Here is a 17815-nt window from a genome sequence, read left to right as displayed (position 1 = left end):
ATATGGAGTGTAGTCAGATCAACTAGCAGTAGGAGGGTTTCTGCTTTGACTGCTCCAGAGTTTTCCAGTGATTCTTCTGCCTCAGTGCTTTCATTGTGAATGCTGATGACTTCTGTGCCTATATCTGTTCCATATAACAACTACAAAGCTAACTTAACAGAGTCTCCATTAGTAATTTGATCTTATCAGGGTTTTGTTTCTAGGAAACAGATTTTAGTATGCACTCTTCCCTTTCAGCATCACCTCACCCTTTGATAAAATAAACCAGATTTTACCCATATGGTAACGCTGCTCTATTGCAATAGTTTTACCCATTTCTGTTTCCACAGATGAGACTTTCAAAATAATTCCCCAATCTTTTTCAGGATATGTTCATTGAGATTTTCCGAGGGGTGGAATATTTCTGCAGCTCTTCCAAGGCTTCGAAGTCCTTGGGTGCCAAAGTCTGCTCAAATGGATGCAATCATTTCAGTTTTAGCGGTGTGAGTGCTTCTGACTTGAGTAACGACTGGATGAAGGCTTGGAAAATAAGACCTTTCAGTAGAAATGAATGATTACTGTTAGCTGTATAAATACCGGTAAACACTGTCAGTTGTAAGATTGACTAGTATATACAGCTGTTTATCTATAAAGTAATTTCATGATGGTAGTTCACTCTATAATAATGTTTAATTTTTGACACTACAGTGAAACAGTACATGCTTAAAGCTGTGATTTGATAAAATGTAAAAATCAAAGAACACTGAATAATAATAATAATAATAATAAAATCTGAATAATAATTTAGGATGTGGAAGCTTTGGAGAGGGTGCAGAAGAGGTTTACCAGGATGCTGCCTAGAGTAGAGGGCATGTGCTATACGGAGAGGTTGGACAAACTTGGATTGTTTTCTCTGGAGCAGCGGAGGCTGACGACAGATCTAAAAGAAGTTTATAAGATTATGAGAGGTATAGATAAAATCAACAGCTGGTATCTTTTACCCAGGGTCGAAATATCTAATACTAGAGGGCATGCATTTAAGGTGAGAGGGGGTAAGTTCAAAAGAGATGTGCAAGGCAGATTTTTTAAACAGAGTAGTGGGTGCCTGAAATGTGCTGCCAGGGGTTGTAGTGGAGGTAATTACGATAGAGGCTTTTAAAAGGCTTTTAGATTGGCACATGAATGTGTAGAGAATGGAGGGATATGGACATTGTGCAGGCAGAAGGGATTAGTTTAGTTGGGCATTTAATTACTATGTTTAATTAGTTTGGGACAACATTGTGGGCTGAAGGGCCTGTTCCTATGTTGTACTGTTCTATGTTCTACAGTATGCTAGCACACTGACCACATCTTGCAGTTCTGAATTACCCTAACTTTTGGCACTCCAGGTTGAATTCATATGTTATTCTATGATTCTTGTAACAAGGGTGTTTCTGATATATCTCCTCTCCCTTTCTAAAGGTACAGACTTATACTAGGAACTACAAAGAATCGCAATTCAAAATCCTGGTGAACACAAGCTATGGTCCCGATATGTGCCTTGGGAGGCAAGTATCCTCCTCAGTGATGGGATTCTGTAAAAACATCCCTTGTATATCTCCATAGTCACTGGGAGGGTTCTGGTGTATCTGCCAAGCATCTTTTTCTTGTGTATACGCTTAGTTGATATGCCCCAGCAGTCTATTCTACTTCAGGAGCATTGCGGCTTGGTCTGATCCTTTCCTCCAACGGATACCAGCAGAGTTGTTTTCCTGATTATTCTTCCTCTCTTGCTGTGACCATTGGGACCCCAGTTGCCAGCAGCCAACTGCAGGCTGCACTGTATTAAATACACAGGAGTACTTTAAATTGAGAGGATCGCCTCATCTTCCCCTATTAATTATTTTGTGGCAAACAAAGAAAGGCGAGCCACAGAGAATGGCCGTGAATAATTTATTGGATGAACTTTGATTTTGTACAGATTGTTCAAAATGAAACACTGACAACATTTACAAACCAAACAAAATGTAAATCGCAGCAATCATTACTTTAGTTTTCACAGGGGAGCAGTCTTGTGACTGACCTTATCAAGCCCTAATTAAGTTCTATTCTATGTGAAACGATGATCGTTGCACATTGCTGTGTAATGAGCACTGTAAGAACGAAGGAAAAAGTGACAACATTTGATCAGAATAAGCATTGGTGCTAAGATTTCAGAACAGGATCTAAATCTTGTATGCATATATATTACTTTGAACATAATTTACTTTGTTTTCAGCTCACTCTGATGGAGAATGGCTGATTGCCTTTGCTCAGTGGATGCCGGGCAGTGAGCAGTAATACTTGTAGTAGTGAGGATCTATAATAGATCAGTAATAGAGGATCTACTGACTAAACAAGCAGTGACATTATACTGAGAACGAGAACTGTTAGTAGGCAGAGGCTGCTGCTGAATAGTGTGCCTGTGGTAGGCAGAGGGTGTGGGGGGAGAAGGGGGGGTTGGGGTGCAGCAGACCCCAGCACAAGATTAATGCTACAGTTCTGAAGTGGAGAGCCAACTCAGAGGAGAATTATTACAGGGCGGTGCAGTAGGGCAGAACCCAGTCGGCAGAGCAGTCACCTAGACAAGGGGAAACTAATGGTGAACACCTGTAGGGTCAGCAGAGAGGCTGCCCAGGTGCTTTCATGATGAGTGACCTGACAAATGCTGTAAAGCAGGCTGCCGAAATTACCAAGACCGCAAACCTGTCAACTTCTTGTAAATTATGATTTTTTTTTTGAAATGGCTGAAAGAGTTTCATCATTCAACACTTCAGTCCCAAGTGGTCACTTGTTCAGTGACCTGAGTGGCAGGTATGATCACTGTAGTTAATAAAATGGTAGGGGGCATGAACCCCAGGTGGTGTTAAGTGTGATCTGGAATTTGCAGGTGGATAGTTCAAGTATTCCCATCTGTTGGAGCACCAGATCAGCATTGCAATCTTCTCTCAGTTCACAGCCAGAGCAAGCACTTTGTAGATATGGTCAGGACCTCAGGCGTAAGCACACCTTGGAATTACAAAACAGCTAGCGTTCATTTGCATAGTCGCTGATGGCTTATGGAGACCACACAAGTACTGCATCCACATCAGTGCATTGGTTAAAGTTGTAGTTCCCCAAAAGTGTATTTGTTGGGACAAGACTGAGGCAAGGTAGCTTTTATATGGCGGCAAAAACATGCTAATTTTTCTTTCTTCCTTGCTGTCCTGAGTAGGTGCTCTTAGTTGGTGAATAATGGAGCAGGGCCAACAATTTTTGTGAAGGAGGGGGAAGGGGCTCTGGAATTTGGAATGGCTCTGATCTGAGCACATTGGATTAGGTTCCTCCACAAATTAACCAGTGATGCACAACTGAGGCACTTCTGAAGGTAAGGAGTGGCACTGTGGTAATAATGATGGCAAAGGCCAGTGACGGCCTGTGATTCGACCCAGTCCATCCGCAATAGATCCAGTGAGACTGCAGCTGCTGGGAGCAATAATAGATCATATTCTGGACCCAAAGAAGGCTGCATTTGGGGAAGGAAACAAAAATAATTAATTCCTTTACATGCTACCACTTCCATCTTTTGAAAGGACCTTGCAGATTTTTTGAGCTATTGTTCATTGGCTTCATCTAGGCTTGATAGGTGTCCTTTTGGAGTAAAAGATTGCCATTCCTGCCTCTGTGGCACTTTACATGTTAATGTTCTTTTAAAAAAAACACACACAAAGAGCTGAAATAAAGACAAGAATGTTGTGAGTTGGTAATACCTTGTAACTGAATATTTTTTTTAAATAGTGTTTTGTTATTCAGACTCTGAAATACATTGTCTCCTTTGGGGGCTACATAATGAAAGTAAGCCTCACTTAAGTGTGGCAGACCAAATAAAAGTCGTCTCAATAGGAAAACGTATTTCTTCCCTCTTAGAAAAAGATTTAAGGAAAGTAAGTCTCAAAAACGTTCTCTCAATGGGAAAACACATTTCCGCACTTTCAGAAAAAAGATATTCAAAACCTATTTCTCCAGTTAGGTTAATTGACTTCTTTTTTTAAAGTCGTAAATGTTCAGTTCTCTCCTTTCAAATTATTTTCTCGTCTGAAGTAACCGTCCCTATTAGTGGCTATTGGTTAGAGTGGCTGTGCCGTCTCTGGCTATTATAGTGAGCTCCACGTCCTGCGTTGATGTGTCAGGCGGGAACTGACTGGATTAGCATGGCTAAGTCTGTATGCAGCTGGGCTCCACTAATAGCTGAGAACGTTGCAGTCTTCCAAGAGAATAAAAGAAAAACGCCAGTAATGAATGAAAACAACCTGAATGGAGTATAACTCGTACAAACTTGGTTCCACTTTCAAAGCCTTTCCCTTTTTAATGCTTGCTTTTCAAAACAAACTTCTGGTGCAGTTTCCCACCGCTGTTATAAACAGCATGCCGTTGCAAAAGCTATAATCATGAAATTGCATCATTTTTTAAGTTGCTGGTAATGAATTACAAGAGAAATCAAAATGTGTTTTCGCTGTAATTTGGCAGGGAAGCCCTTCCATTCTCACCACTTTCCAGTGATTTGGGACTGGGGTGGGGGTTGGGGGGTTGGGGCTGGGGACGTCAGCAACAGGTGTTAAGTTTAAAACCTTCTCCCAACGGCTTCTAGCAACACAGTGTCAATTCTGGACTCAGTCACGAGCTTGTAAACTTTATAGGTCTCTCGAAAGCAAGCTGGTGGCTGCGCTACAGTGTTGATATATGAAGTAATTTCAAATTAGATCTCAAAGAGACTGGCAACGACAAGAAGTTTCACGCCCAAAATTCTAGCCAAGTGACATAATTTGTCAAAATACTATTGGTGCATTAGCTGAAGCAGAGCAGCAGGGGATTAATCTGAGATCCAAAGGAACTGATTGATGTAGGAGTTGAGAGAACAGAGATTAATCAAACATTTGAATGTCATAAGCAATTTAATATTTTACAGTCATAAATTCATAAATAATAGATTGCCGTGTTTTGAGTTGGAATTTCATATCATTATGTCATTTTGTGGAGGCATTCTTGTAAAACATGAAAAATACACTGCAAGGACATTGGATATTACAATATGAACATGCTAACACTGTAAGTCTCATGTCACAGCTACATGCAAATGTTAAATAAACAGAATTACAGTCTGAAGAAGCTAGAGGTTCCAGTTTCTGGTTAGCCTTTCGCTAAAATGTTCCTGTGTGATTTATGATCCATGGTCAACACTGAGATGAAAAACCTTGACATTGAGGTGATGTTACACTCATGTTTTGATAAATAATGAATAGTCACTGCACAGTTAATAGTTATGTCCCCATTTACTTCACGCTACAAAACCATTTGAACTCCACACCAGGTCTGCACCACAGAACAGGATCATTCACATCCACCAAGAGTGGAAGCATCTGGGCAAGAGTTGGGGGAGGAGGGTGGTTGCAGAGTTTGGGACAGCTGCTGTGGTCCCTATTAATGCTCATTTTGTTTTATTGTACAGACAGCGGGTATCACTTTGACATTGTGTGATAGTGTAAAATGCGCGATACCAATCTGTTTTTTCCATCTCTCGCAAATCTGCTTTGAAGTCGCTAGGAATGAAAATCAAGAAGATGTAAAATGGGCTGGCAACTGGCTACTGCTCAGTTTACACTTTGGCACAAGTAAGACTATTGTTAGACCATTAATCAGAATTACCCCCCAGAGCTTCCCGGAAGCCCTGGAAACACTTAGCAGCCATTCAACACGTGGCTGGGACTAGTTCTGCCCAGTGAGCAATCTCTCTCAGTTACTGCACATTTAATTCCAGCCCACAAGTTTTTGCTTGTTCTGTGATCAGGGTGGTTTCTACAAATATTTTGTACCACATTGATGTGCCGATGTTGATTTCTGGCTAATGTGTTTAACGTCTTGAGTGAAACGGTAGGATTTTAAATTGCCAGCACATTGGCACAAATTGAAATGTTTGGACTGGAAGGTGAAAGGGGTTGATGCAATTATTGGAGTGACTAAACCTCCAGATACTGCAAAAGCCCAGACCGAGAGCCAGAAGTAAATTGTGGCAAACCATGTTAATTAACAAAATCACCACAGCCACTAATCTCTTGCTTAATTCAGACCTTTTGTTCCACATGGAAGCCATCCCAGAGCAGCAGAGGACTGCCACTGAAATTCCAAAACATTTTCCAAGACCACTGACTGTAGGTGTAGAATCATGTCACATTTACAGCATGGAAGTGGGCCATCCAGCCAAGGCTGGTGTATGTGCTGAACATGCTCTGGCTCCATCCTAGCTCTGTAACCTCTTTCAGCCCAACAGCATACCCACTCCCTGAGCTATCTGCTCATGGAATCATTCAGCACAAAAGCCAGCCACCATGCCCATGCTGACTATCAAGCATTCCTCTATACTAATCCCATTCACTTGGTCTGTGGCCTCCTTCTGTGCATTGGTGATTCAAGTGCTCAGCTGGATATTTATTAAATGTTGTCAGAGTATCTGCCTCCACCACCTTCTTCAGATTGCAACTATCTGGAGCGTGTTCCAGATTGCAACTATCCTTTGGGTGAAATTTCTCCCCCCCTCAGATCCCCTCTAACCCTCTTACTCTTCACCTTAAACCTATGCCCTCTGGTTTCAGACATCTCTTGTTACGGGGAGAAAAATTCTCACTATTCTCACTATCTATGCCCCTCATAACTTTGTATAAATCTATCAGGTCCTCCTCTGCTCCAAGGAAAATAAATCCAGCTTATACAGTCTCTCCCCTGAAAAATTCCATCACAGGCAACATCCTGGTGAAGCTCCTCTGCACCCTTCCCAGTGCAATCATGGCAATATATTTGTGGCAACTAGAACTGTACGTAATATTCCAACTGTGGCCCAAGCAAGATTTTAGAAAGTTGTACTATGACCTCCATGCTCTTATATTTTACGCTTGGCTAGTGAATGCCTTCTTCACCACTTTATCCACCTGTGCTGCCAGCTTTAATGTTCTGTGAGCTTGTACGCCAAGGTCCGTCCGTCTGTTCTTCAGTACTCTCTAAGGCCCTACCATTAATTCTCTGTGTCCTCCCCTTTTAGACCTCCCAAAATGCATCACCCTGCATTTATCGGGATTAAATTCCATCTGTTGTTACTCTGCCCAATTTACCAGTTCACCAGTGTCTTCTTTTCAACCAAGACTATCCTCCCCACTGTTACCAACACCATAATTTTTTGTGTTATCTGCTCTTATACATCCAATCTTAATTGCTCCACCACAGACTGCCTTTATCTCCCTGAACTTCCCTCATTAAATCTCTTCACTCCACTGCTTTTCTTTCCTCATTGAAGTTGTTGCTTAGAATTTACTTCTTCCATTATTTAATATTATGTGCTGGACGTCACATTACCACTATAAAGGCACTATATAAACATAACTTGTTACTGTTGAGCCTCCTCACTCTCCTACTACATCCATCTCTTGTCAGTATCTCCTCAGCTCCATTTTCTTGTGTGCATCTGTCCAGCTTCCCCCAGACTATTTGCCTCAAGTTTCTCACACGGTGGCAACTTTCACATTCTTTGGTTCTGACCTTTACTGGGTCACCCCTCAGTGCAGAGAGTGATAGATATTTAGATATTAAGGGAATCAAGGTAAATGTAGTTAGTGCAGGGAAGTGACATTGGTATTGGTTTATAATTGTCACTTGTACAGAGGTCCACTGAAAAACTTGTCTTGCATACCGTTCATACAGATCAATTCATTACACAGTGCATTAAGGTAGTTCAGGGTAAAAACAATAACAGAATACAGAGTAAAGTGCCACAGCTACAGGGAAGTGCATTGCTGGTAGATAATAAGGTGCAAGGTCATAACAAGGTAGATTGTGAGGTCAAGAGTCCATCTCATCATATAAGGGAACCGTTCAATAGTCTTATCACAGTGGGATAGAAGCTGTCCTTGAGCCTGGTGGTATGTGCCCTCAGGCTCCTGTATCTTCTGCCTGATGGGAGGAGAGAGAATGACCCAGATGAGTGAGGTCTTTGATTATGCTGGCTGCTTCACCAAGGCAGCGAGAGGTATAGATAGAGTCCATGGAGGGGAGGCTGGTTTCTGTGATGCGCTGGGCTGTGTCCACAACTCTCTGCAATTTCTTGCGGTCCCGGGCAAAGCAGTTGCCATACCAAGCCATGATGCATCCAGATAGGATGCTTTCTATGGTGCATCGATAAAAGTCGGTGAGTGTCAAAGGGGACATGACAATTTCTTTCTCCTCCTGAGGAAGTAGAGGTGCTAGTGTGCTTTCTTGGCCATGGCGTCTATGTCGTTGGACCAGGACAGGCTATTGGTGATAAAAGATCAACCATGACCTTATTGAATGACAGAGCAGACACAAGGGGCTGAATGGCCTCCTCTCTTGAGAAACATTCTTGAGAAACAAGCCCGAGGCTGATTTACATTAGCTTGATAGTTAGAATGCCACCATTCTAGTATTAGCTAACAAGCCTCAACGTTTGACAAATTTGCACAGTCACACAGCAGTGCAGCTAATCCTGTAGGAATATTTATTTTTGAAAAGAAATATTACTGTGATACAGTGTAAGAGTAATTTTATCAGTTCCCAGTGAGCACTAGGGTACATTTTCAATCAGCATTGGCCCAGATTTATCTGGTACATGCGATATAATGCCCTCTAAGCAGCAGCAATGACATTGTTTTTTGAGACATAATGTCGTTATTGAAATCATTAGTAGATTGTAACCAATTTTGGAATGGTGAGCCAGTTCTGGCAAAGGTCGCTGTGGAGAAAGCTGAAGAATGGAATCGGCTGTCATATTTTGTAGCACAGTCCCGTGCCCTTTGAGCATTTGGCTCTAAAAATAATCCTGAAGGTTCTGCTGGAATCCTGCACTCAGGCTGTAGCTGCCATAGTCTGCTCCAACTGATAGGTAATGGAGTGTCGGGACTTTGATCACAAGTGCTCTGAGTGCAGGGTACCCTTTGAAATACTTTGCATCAGTCCTCTAATCAAACCAAGTGTTTTGAGCCCTAACTGGTGTCCTGAACCCAGCAACTTATGTGTGAACATTTCATGTAAGGTAATTGCATAAGGATTGCCCATCTGGCTATTTATTTTTAGCTGTGAGTAATGGATCTAGTGGATGCAGTCTTCTACAGTGGCCAGCCTTCCAAAAATAAAAAGCCATAAGAAATGCAACACCCCTTAACTCGGCTCATTTAGAGCTGCCACAAGTGGGACTGGCTCTTAACCCTTTGAACCACAGGATTTATTAATCAGGAAGACACACGGCATGTTCAGAATACTGTATTCTAGTTCTTCAACTGGGAGTAACATTCTTTGGGTTGCTGAATCAGAATTCTGAGACTATGAAACCATAAATCCAAATCAATCTGAACAAAATGAAACTGGGAAGAATAAAATATCAGGAAGCTCCTAATTAAGAGTGAGTCATTAAACTTGTTATGCTGACAATTTTTATAAGATAAGATATCTTTATTAGTCACACATACACTGAAACACACAGTGAAATGCATCTTTTGCGTAGAGTGTTCTGGGGGCAGCTCACAAGTGTCGCCACGCTTCTGGCGCCAACGCTTCCAGCATGCCCACAACTCCCTAACCTGCATGCCTTTGGAATGTGGGAGGAAACCGGAGCACCTGGAGGAAACCCACGCAGACATGGGGAGAGCATACGAACTCCTTACAGTGGCTGGAATTGAACCTGGGTCGTTGGCGCTGTAATAGCGTTACGCTAACTGCTACACTACCGTGCCTTCTGTATTCTTCTGTATTCTTCTGGGGTGTTTTACTAAGGTTCAGTTCTTAATAAGTAAGATTGAGAAGTCGGTCCATTATATATACAATATATAGTTCGTTGATGTCAAAATTTTCTGGGCCCACTCTTGATTTGGCACTGCCTGTGGGCCAAGTCAAGAGGCCCAAAAAATGACCCGCATCACTTTAGCAGTGAGAAAGCGATACCCAAATCTCATTGTGAAATTGGTTGACATTACACCTGTTTCATGACTCAAAAGCAGAATCAGTGCATTCAAATTTATGGTGTGCTCTTTGAATATTAAGGTGGAATTCCCCCTCCTGTTTAGTGGGGAAGGTATAGGATTACACCATATTCTTCGAGTTAAAATTAGATTTTATTATTACTCCTTTTAGACACTAGTTAAAAATTACCTCTTTGACTGAGCCTTTAGTCATCTGTCCCAATGCATCCTAGTATGATTCAACATTAATCTTTTTGTTTAATTTTTCTCCTGAGAAGCACTTTGGGATGTGTTTCTGCATTAAAGGTGTCATATAAGTGCAAGTTGCTATTGTCATGGAGGGGTTTGGCGCGAGTCAAACACTTTATGGTTGTTCATGATTTGCTTCACTAGTTTTAAAAATGTTGGTGATGGAAATGGAAGTATTCAACCATAATGCAATGATAGCATTGAATATTTAGTTTTGTTCATTGACTCTGACTCCCAGAAATTTTCGAACAATCAAACAGCCAGAAATCTGTTGAATATTTTTGTTCACAGTAGTTTGATACTTATGTGGAAATCAGTGCGCTCATTGATTGGTCGATTCATCAGTTTGTTTTGAATGAATCTCCCTATGCTGAGTGGAGCTCAGTGAACCAGGTTTTTAATATTTAGTCAATACTTCTAGCTGACATTGTGGCTTCCTGGCTATGAGTTATAGCAGTGTGAGGTCACATAATTATGTACCATAAGCTAAAGAGGATTTTATTTTCAAACATTACCTTCAAACACAACCTATTTGGGCAAAGATGCTGAGAGTCAACAGTTGCTTGCTCAATTCACGCACATCTGGATAATAGCTAATGTGAAATGGCCCTGATGAAACATCAGGATGAAAGTACTCCTCCCCTGCTCAAATCAAACAAACAATGGTGACAAACCTAACAGAAAGGCCGAGCATGGGGAGGGGCACAAGAGATTGGAATTTGGGCTAGCAGACAGTAAATAATGAGCCCTATATAAAGGCCGACTATTGAGCTGCTGATAACCTCCCCCACTTCCCCATTCACATTCCCACTCCCAACAATTGTCATTCCTTGTCCTCCTCCTGCTTCTTGCTGGTGTTTAGTTCTTCTCCTTCAATGAAGTGCCCTTTCTTCTTGTGCCTGCTTGGATAGTGAGTTTTAACAAAATATTTATCACGTTGAGGATGACAGCTGTCTCTGATTATACCTACAGCCATTAACCATACAAGGGCACATTCTAGCAGATATCAGTGGGATGAAATAAGAAATAGGAATCCTTTCTGATTTTACTTCTCCATTCCTGTATCCGAGTCTCAGAGGCCTGATGCAGGATTTCACATACAACTGACTAATATCAGCTTGGAATCAAATTTGGTAGTATAGTACTTTGTTTGGACAATGCACAGCAGAGTAATCCATGTAAGCTAATAGCATTTAGATTGTTTAGTACAGATTTTTAAAGATATGTTCTGGGGTTTGAAATCAAACTGTTCTCAGGTAGAAACTAGACACTTATCAGAATGATTACTTTTGTGATAAACACCTTTTCAGCATTGTGCTAGATTACCACTCTTAAGCATGTAAATAATTATATTATAACTTGAAGAAAAAAGTAAATAATTATGCTGCTGATTGTTCTTGTGTGTGGAAGGATTTGTATTAGTGATTATGCGAAAAGAGTTTAGCATAAACTGGAAGTTTGACCTATCCTAACCAGTGCAATTTCAAGTGTGATTTGCATTCAGTATTCCAGTAGTGATCAAAGAGGGAACTTGGCCCCACATCTGAATGGAATTTGAAGTTTTTGACCAGGGTCAGTTTCATTATTAATTTTCTTTGCACACGCTTTACTTTTTTTTATTTCTATTAACTGACTGCACAGCAGAATTTTGACATATTACTAGAAAGCTCCACGATAGTTGTCCTTGTTCTGGCTCTTTATGATTTCCTCTATCCTGTTCTTACTGCTTGAATTCCACTGTGGTTATAAAACTGTAAATGGTTGATACTCTCTGTTGTCGCACCCTAATAATAGTTGTCTATATGTGACTATTTGTAGGCAATTTGACTGCAGGGGATATGAAACCTATCCGCATCTGATATCCATATACGATCATAGTTTCCAGCAGAGTAACTTGGAAATTGGTTGACAGCAAGAAGCTAACTGATGTTTCCCAAATATACCTCCAACTCTTTGTCTGTATGGTTACTAAGCCTCAGAGACAGAGTCACAGTCATACAGCACAGAAACAGGCCCTTTGGCCCGCTGTGTCCATGCCGATTATCAATCACCCATTTACACTAATCCTACACTAATCCCATTTTATTCTTACCACATTCCTATCAACTGTCCCAGATTATACTACTCACTAACACACTAGGGGCAATCTATAGTGGCCAATTAACCTACCATCTCCATATCTTTTGGATATGGGAGGCAATCTGTGCAGTCACAGGGAGAATGTGCAAACTCCACACGCAGACAGCACCAGAAGTCAGGGTTGAACCTGGGTCACTGCATTTATGAGGCAGAAGCGTCACTAGCTGTGTCACTCATTTCTGAATCTTGGCAGAGTTTGGCGATGTGGCTCCTATCAGTAACACAAAGTTAACTACTTAAGTTTTATTTCACTTGGAAAGATATCCCCAGGTGCCTTAACTGGACAAAAAATAGACACTGGGTAAAGAAGGACAGATTAGGAGATGTAACCAAAAGCTAGGTGAAAGAAGTGTGTGTTTCAGATCTTGTGGTGGTATGGAGTTTTTTTCTCTACTTATCATGTTGCATCACAGAAGGGGAACATTCAGCCCATTGGATCCATGCTGGATCCTGGCAGGATAACCACATTCAGTTCCATTTTTCTTCCCCCTGCCATCTGTAACCTATTTTCTCTCAGATGTCCATCGATTCCCCTCTTGTTCTTTTGCCACGTCTACATTAAGGTAGCCAATCGATCTACCAGCAAGCCTTTGGAATGTGGGAGGTAGCCAGGGCAACCAGCAGAAACCTACATAGTCATGGAAAGAATGTGCAAATTCCACACAGACAGCACTCGAAATCAAGATCAACCTTGGGTCCCTGGAGGTATGAGGCAGCAGCTCTAACTGCTGCATCAGCCTGTCAGCAGGTAAGGAGCAGAGAGAAGGAACTCTGAAAATTCTCACCTTAAAGTCCTTTTAAACTACATTGATGGAAAGTGGAGAAAGAAGATCTCTAAGTCAAATTGACCAGCTGCTCTTTCCAAAACAGGAGTAATGCCATGACATTTTAATGTCAGTAGGGAACAAAACTGAAAGCTGTGGCACTGATGTGAAGAATCTACAAGTTTCTGGGAATATCATCAAGAATCGTGTTTGTGCTCACACTGTGGATAGCTAATTCTAATTGATTATTAAATCTGTTGTGTTGATGAAGCAGTATAGTACACTTGACTGAAACATGTTTGATGTGCTCAAAGTGACTGAATTATTCATGATCAGTATTGCACAGAGCAGTGTATTATGCAGGCTGACAATAATTAATTTGATCAATAACATGGCTACAAATTCCTGGAATTGAAACCTCGTGATTCTACGGATTGCTGATCAATAATTCACTAGAAATCTCCTCTTTTCAGAATGTTCTGATATGCTGAATAGAGCTTGGCAAGAACAAATTCATTTATTCAAAACAAATAAATCGTGATCTGATCTTGCAAATGAATGTTGAAAGATGGTTGTTTTAAGAGGTTGGAAGAAATGACTAATTTTGGCATCCAATAAACAGACAGAATAAAATAGTTTTAATCCCAGAAAAGGATAGTGACACACTGAAGTTAATTGCACAATTCAGAAGAGATTTTTGTTTAAAAAAAACAGATGACTTAATTCAGCCCCAATCTCAAATTCAGCTGACCTGTAAACCCTTTGAACCTACCTTCTAAATTTTGATGAAACCTATCACTGATTAATGACTGTGTTGACAGAGTGGTTTGGAAATAACAATGATAAGACTATATCTTCTCTCCTTTGGAGTGAAGTAACACAAAGCTCATCTCATGCCTTTCAGAAAGCTCAGCACCTCTCCTTGATAATGGCGAGGTGGGCCGTGGCCTTTGAAATTCTCTGACAATCCAGATTTTGAACTTGTAAATGCTTTCATTTTATGATAGTGTGCAATTGTTTAAAGGGCACTCCAGGTGTGCACGGTTTATAGTACCATAACATTTGAACCAGTTTGATTTACCGCTAATTAAAGACAGTTTCTTTTACTCCCGTCATACTACACGACAACACGGTTTGGTTAACAGTCATTGCAGGAAATCTGTGCACCTGTTCGATGTGCTGCTTTCAGCACTTGGGAGGGACGGTGAGCTGCCGGACAAAACCAAGAGCTAACGGAACTTGTTTTAGGAAGTGGTCTGAAAGAACAGACTCTTTGTGGAATGGATCTTCATTTGAGTTTATAAATATGACATAATAGCGTATCTAAACACATTTTCTATTTCTGGATAATTTCAGATCCCTGTTCCTTGGAGAAGAGTCCTGTTTGTAGAAAAAGATGTGGATGTATTTATACAGAAAACTGAGAGAAATTTAGTTATTTTCAAAGAAGTCTCTTTTTCAAAATACTTAGCTTTATTAAAAGAAAAATTTGTATTTATGTGCAGGTCTTTCACCACCTTGTGACAGATTGAAGTGCTTTGCAGCCAGCAAAATACTTTTGAAGAGCCATCACTACTTCAATTCTAGCTCCTGCTCTTCTGAAGCCAGTTACGTATACCAGGCTATCCATGGGTAAAGACAGCCCTCTAGCACCCTGCATAGGATTTATTTGTGATTCTTGATCCTCATTTATGGCAGGCTAATTGACCATGGGGACATCAGCATTGAATATAGTTTTGTTCTCAGCTGGTGTGCAAATTTTCACTTTTTAGTAGTGGTCGTAAGATAGTTGACTGATCCTGTGCCCTTTTAACCCTACCCCTCAGCATCGTAATGCTGAGATTGATTATTGTATGCTAATATTGAAGCCCAGAGTACGAATAAGTAACTCTGCACATATTTGTGATTGAACTCCCTGGATTAAGTGATTCGTCATCTACCCAACCACTTTTGTGAGACAAGCAAGGCTAATTTTTTTTTTTGATTTCTGTAACGTATAATGTTACCCCACAGATTTAAGTAAAAAAAATCTTTCAAGGATTCTGTAAAGTACAGATTCTGAGAAGAAGTAGATTTTGATTCTTACGATGTGGTCAAGCACAAAGTAGCTAAATTGATGTCTCTTAATGTCTCTGGGCCTGTACTGGATGGAGTTCAGAAGGATGTGGAGGGATCTCATTTTGAAACCTACTGGATACTGAAAGGCCTGGATAGAGTGGATGTGGAAGGGATGTTTCCATTAGTAGGAGAGTCTAGGATCCGAGGGCACAGCCTCAGAATAAAGAGATGTCCCTTTAAATTGAGCTGAGGAGGAATTTCTTCAGTCAGACAGTGGTGAAACTGTGGAATTCGTTGCCACAAGGGGCTATGGAGGCCGTCACTGGGTGTATTTCAGGCAGAGATTGATAGGTTCTTATTGGTAAGGGGGTTATGGGGAGAAGGCGGGAAAATGGAGTTAAAAAAATTCAGTCATGATTGAGTGGCAGAGCAGACTTGATGGGCCAAATGATCTAATTCTGTTCCTATATTTTGTGGTTTTATGGCTTAAGTTCAGCATTCTGAGTTCTGTTTGTGATTGATATAAATTAGCCTTCTCATTATCAGATTAGATTGTAGTTCTGATATGAAATGTTTTAATTGTATGAAAATCCCTGAAGGACTTTACAATGACACTCTGCTTGGCCTGACCAGAGGAAGCGATATGTTAGCAATCTGAGTTTTCCAATGAGGTTACTTAGTGGAAAATTAGAATGCTGTATTTTCAATGGTATAAAGGCAACCGCAACTTGTCTACAAAATGATAACTTTTAATGCTGAGGTTCCTGGCAGCACAAAATGCAATAATGTTTGAAACAGCTGTGTTTAATCTGTCAGATTGTGCTGGTGATAAATGTAGCCAGATTGTCAAATTGTGACATTGGATTGTATGCGCAGAGCACACTGCTGTGTTGTACATTCTGCACTGTACTTTAGAAGTAATTAAACACTACAAGCAGTTGCAGACATAGCTGTGTCATCTGCAGAGTTTCAAATCTCAAAATTTACTAGGTGGGTGTCCAATCTCTGGGTGGCTTCCAACTATCTCTGATATTTTCAATCGTCCCTTCCTTCCTCATTGCCTGCATTTGTTTAAATATAAGTAGTTATGCATTTATACATATGCACATGCACACTTCCAGACAGAACTGTGTGTATGTACAAATTGGTATGAGCATACCTTCCTGGAGTCACATGTATGCACAGATATATTGGTGAGCCTTCTTCTTAGTGATAGTTTTCTTGCTTTTGAGTCAGACGGACACTTAATACTGAGTAAATGATGTACTATTACCAGGGGGCCTGTACACAACTCCCATTACAGTCTTAATTTTTTTCTGTTTCTTAAATGTACCAATAAATTCTCCAGTGACCTCTTGCTTTATCCTCTTTCATCATCGATGTGGCTTTAGCCACAATCACTGCTAGTATTCCTCCTGGCTGTCCCACTATTAGCTGCTACCTTCCCTCCCTTCCCCTCCCCTTCCTCCTGTTTACTGTTCATCCCCTTGTTCCTGTACTCCTGATAAACCTATTTATTTAGTTTGCAGTCCTGACCATCTTATAGTCATTTCTAAGTAATGGCTACCATGTGCACTAAGAACTAAAAATGCAGATTCATCTTTAACTCTTTGAGTGACACAGTGACGCAGCTAGTAGAGCCACTGCCACACAGCTCCATCCTGATCTCTGGTGCTGTCAGTCAGGAATTTGCATATTCTCCCTGTGACTGCATGGGTTTCCCCCTGGCGTTCCAGTTTCCTCCCACATCCCAAAGGCGCATTGGTCAGTGGGTTAATTGGTCACTGTAAGCTGCCCCTAGTGTATTGGTGAGTAGAAGAATCTGGGGAGAGTTGATGAGTATGTGGGAGAATTAAAACATATGATTAGTGTAGGATTAGTGTAAATGGGTGGTTGATGGTCAGTGTGGAATTGATGGGCTGAAGGGCCTGTCTCCATGCTGTATCTCTCTATGACACCACGACCATGACCAGAAAACCTGGATTATCTCACATTCTGCATGTCATTCACTGCTTCCCTTCTTCTGTACCTGGAGTATCTCATTTAAAATAGAATCACTTAAAAAACATCTGCTCTGAAGTTGTGTGCCAGAAGACACAGGAGCATTAAGGAAGATTTCTAGTTTTTATGCTTAGCTGGTACATTTTGTGCTATCGCTTGACATGTTACTGTGCACACAGCACTAATCCTCTTGCATTAACTTTGATTCCTCCAGTCTTGCAGGCACGACATTCTGCTCTTAGTGTCCACAGTCCCTCTCTGCTGTCAGTGGTAGTCTTTTTACTCTCAGTCTCGCTTCAGGAATGATATAATTTTGGCTGCTTCAGCCATTAAGCTTGAGGATCCTGTTGCTGCTGCCGGAACATCAGTTGTAATTCTTGAGGATATGCCTTGCCTTTGCAGGAGGATTGAATGTTCACACAGCCGGTGAGACATACTTGGACTGGGAAGGAACTTGCAACAAGATCACATATGCTGTGGTGCTAGGCGAAAGCATCCGTAACTTTAATTGGAAAGCTACTGTGGCTTGCAGAGCATGGCTGTTTTATATTTTACCTTCCCTTTCTGGTTCTTTCTCTACATTAGCCATCAAAGTTAGCAAGGTAGTTCCTTTTC

The 17815-nt window shown here is 41.0% G+C and overlaps 1 protein-coding gene across 7 annotated transcripts in view; it reads left to right on the top strand.

Annotated features, from left to right (window-relative positions):
- Positions 1 to 17815, top strand: part of slit2 (slit homolog 2 (Drosophila)) — a 369641-nt gene that overhangs the window by 76952 nt on the left and 274874 nt on the right. The gene's annotated exons all lie outside the window — the stretch shown is intronic.

This window comes from Pristis pectinata, chromosome 2, assembly GCF_009764475.1.
Source record: "Pristis pectinata isolate sPriPec2 chromosome 2, sPriPec2.1.pri, whole genome shotgun sequence".
NCBI lineage: Eukaryota > Metazoa > Chordata > Chondrichthyes > Rhinopristiformes > Pristidae > Pristis > Pristis pectinata.
Note: the sequence above shows the minus strand (reverse complement) of the source record. Positions and strands in the feature narration are given on the sequence as shown.